We start from the raw sequence: 4,009 nt of genomic DNA on the forward strand, positions 1-4,009 counted from the left end.
TATGGTTGGGATTTGTACAATTTATACCATTGCCTCCAGCAAATTCCATCTTGGGAGCAAATACACAAATTTCTTTTTAAAAAATGAGGAAGGAGGGGCGCCTGGGTGGCTCAGTCATGAGGCAACTGCCTTTGGCTCAAGTCATGATCCCAGAGTCCTGGGATCGAGCCCCATGTCGGGCTCCCTGCTCAGCAGGGGTCTGCTTCTTCTTCTCCCTACTCTCTCTCTCTCAAGTAAATAAATAAAAATCTTAAAAAAAATGAGGAAGGAAAGAAGTTTTGTTACAAGAACCTACCTAGAAGGAAACTTGATTTCCAAAAGCAGAGAGGATTTGATTCTGCTGAGTATTAGAGAGGCAGGCTATGTGTATTCAGGATGGATGCAAGGCCCTGCCATTTTTGGTAGAAATGTGGGCTAAAGAAAACAATCTATTCATAAGGAGGATTTTGCCCAAAGACATGAAGAGCCATTGCAGAAGAGAACTCAGATTTTCCTTCTTTTTTTTTTCTTTTTACTTTTTTCCACTCCCAGGAGGAATCTCTTCGCAGACAACCCATCCGTAGAATGTAATTTAAATAAATGGGTCTGTCCTAAAGTTACATGAATTCCAAAGAAAATAAACCATCTGAAATTCTTATTTCTATAATTCAACATCTGTTGTTTTTCTTTTCACTTTTTCTCAAATACAAGAAAAAATTTCACTGTTGGGCTGAATGGAACATTTCATACCAAATTTTTATAGAAGGGTTTTTAAATACTTGAGTGATTGGGCTATAAAGTGAGAAATTCTAAATTAATTTGGGATGATGCTAAAATGTATCACTTCATTTCTCCCATCTTTTCCTGGAAAAAAACCTTTGATCACCTTGCCTTCAGTATCCCGTGGCCTTCCTTCTATAGTGTTCCAAAAACTGTTTAGCTTGGCCGCTGAAATGTGGGGTTGAATTTACAGGCCATGCTTGATTACTAATCTTCATTTGGAATGCAAATTTAAGTATGGATATGACAGTTGGGGCTGAGTGGTTAGGAAGGGCGGCAGGGAGAAAGGCAAGGGGAGAATATGCCGGATAAAATCTCTGATCTTTCAGAAGGCATAATAGAAAATAGCAATTGTCCCCCCAAAAACCCTATTACTGCATGTATAGCTTCTACCACTCAGATGGTACCGTGGAAATACATTGTTTGGTATGGTGGCTAATTCCATATTCTGCTAACCTCTTTTACTAGACAGCAAACTGCAAGAAAGAAGGATCTTAGACACTATACCTATGATATGATATCATCTGGTACCAAAAGCAAAAAAAAAAAAAAAAAAAGGTCAGCAAATGTGTGCTCAATGAATATACACATAAGAAAGAAAGGGAAGAGGGGCGCCTGGGTGGCTCAGTCGGTTGAGCATCTGCCTTCGGCTCAGGTCCATGATCCCAGGGTCCTGGGATCAAGTCCCACATCGGGCTCCCTGCTCAGCGGGAACCTGCTTCTCCCTCTCCCTCTCCCTCTGCTGCTCCCCCTGCTTGTGCTCTCTCTCCCTCTCTCTCTCTGAAAAATAAATAAATAAAATTTAAAAAAATATTGAAAAAAAAGAAAGAAAGGGAAGGAAATGGGGAGGCAGGGAGGGAAAGGGGAAGTGGATAAGAAGGGCTCTATGGGGAACTGGCTGGCATCACTACATGGAGATAGAATGCTTTATATAACGGCGTCCTCCAAACCAAAGCGTAAACTGAAGATGCAAGACGAAATCCTTTCTCTTTCTTAGATTTGTTTTTGTCTCCCACCTCTGCCACTTTCGACACTCGACAAACAGGCTAACCCATAAGAAAATAACACAATGATTGGATAGCAGGAAAGCCTAATCCCTTTTAAAAAATATCAGTAACTTTTTGTTATGAAATTGCTTCTCATATAATGATCCTTAGCTTAAATTGCTTTCCCTCCTGTCGACCTCAGCCCATACTGAACTCTTTTGACTGTGATAGTTTTAATATTTTACACCACATAGGAATCCTTATTATATAAAATTTATATTCCATTTTATGTCACTATGTTTTATTTGGCTAAGTATATTGTAAACTTGTAGAGGGATTGGACATGGCTTAGCACTCCTGAATTTCTTCATATCAACTTGCATCCTGTTTTGCACCCAGTAGTTACTCAGTAAATAAATTTGTTAATTAATTAAAATACTATGGAATGTGGGGCACCTGGGTGGCTTAGTTGGTTGTTGTCTGCCTTCCACAGCTCAGGTCACGATCCCAGGGTTCTGGGCTCCCTGCTCCGTGGGGAGTCTGCTTCTCCCTCTGCCTCTTCCCCTGCTTGTGCTCTCTCTCTCTCTCTCTCAAACAAATAAAAATCTTTAAAAAATATTTTAAAAATACTATGGAACAGGACACCCATTTCTGCTAAAATGGAGCAACCTTATTCCTCCCATGTTTTCCATCTTACTATTAAAAAACCCCTGGATGTAGCACAGTAAACAAGCATAGGACATTCTGAAAGGTGGAAAAAGTAGATGGTCTGCCTAGAGACACAGGGACTTGAGGAATGACCTGGTTGTGAGTTCTCTGGATTTTCTTATTGTCTCCCATATATCAAAGACAAGGTGCTATGGAATCCTCCAACCCAGAACTACCAACAAGCACAGACCAAAAAAAAAAAAAAAGATCCAAGAAACACCTGTTCCTTCTGGCAAAAGGACCAGAAAAAGCGTGGCCTGATAACAGCAACATTTTTGGAATTCTCACAGTACTCCATCCAACCCCCAACAGGAAAACCACACACTACCCTCCTGTGGTTTTAGTAGGGCTGAGTGGGGAGTAGTTGATCTTCTGCTCTATCCCCCATCCCAACAAAAGTCGGTAGCAGCATTCCCATTCCCCAACCAGTGGTAAGTACAGTCAAGCATGGAACTAAACTTCCATCTCCCATCTGACAGAAGATGGTGGTGCTTGAGTTCCCAAGCCAGGGAGTATCAACAGGGACCAGCAGGGATCAGAGCCTCCACTCCCAATGGTCACAAAGAGACTTAATGAGGTGATGCGAAATGGGCTTGTCACCACTATACATCACCTCCTCTCCTCTCATGTCAACGGGGCCCAGAAGCAAGCTGAGCCTCCACCCTCCACTGGAATCAATAAGATTGAATGGACCATGTGAGTAGAGGCTCGTAAGGATTCCAGTTCCTCCCCAGCCCACCCTCACGTCAGCTAAACCTGGCAAAAAGCTGAGCCTCCGGCCCTACCAGACCTCAACAAGGGAGAATGGAGTGGTGCGTAGCAGGGTGGTTGAAGCTCTGTCCCCTCACGGCCTCTCTTCTCAGCAAGGTTCAAAGGGAAGCTGAGCTTACAAGCTCATTCCCAGGTGACAAGACAGTGCCAGTTGATGTCCCATTTGAATAGGATAGGGTCGGGTCACCTGGATGGCTCAGTCTGAGAAGCATCTGTCTTCGGCTGAGGTTATGATCCCGGGGTCCTGGGATCAAGTCCCATGGGGAGCCTGCTTCTCCCTCTGCCCCTCCCCCCCTGCTTGTGCTTGCTCTCTCTCTCTCTCTCTCTCTCTCTCTGACAAATAAGTAAATAAATAAAATGTATTTGACAGGGAGAGACACAACAAGAGAGGGAACACAAGCAGGAGGAGTGGGAGAGGGAGAAGCAGTCTTCCCTCAAAGCGGGGATCCCGATGCGGGGCTCCATCCCAGGACCCTGGGATCATGACCTGAGCCGAAGGCAGGTGCTTAACGACTGAGCCACCCAGGCGCCCCAATAAAATCTTTTTTTTAAAAAAAAAGTGTCACCAAGGCTGAGTGGGGAGGTGAACTTCCACCTTACTCATTTACAATCCAGAAGTCTGAGTCAGTGATCTACTTTTTATCAGGGTGGTATTGGTGAGGCCAAGCGGAAAGCTGAGCGAACACATTCACCCTGCCCCTCATGCTACACATCAGCAAAGTAACTACCCGCTGAAATAGGAGAATCAATAGGATTCAGAGGCTCCTAGTTATAATATACACAAT

The sequence above is a fragment of the Leptonychotes weddellii genome, chromosome X (genome assembly GCF_054177405.1).
Source record: "Leptonychotes weddellii isolate Sample4059 chromosome X, ASM5417740v2, whole genome shotgun sequence".
Lineage (NCBI taxonomy): Eukaryota > Metazoa > Chordata > Mammalia > Carnivora > Phocidae > Leptonychotes > Leptonychotes weddellii.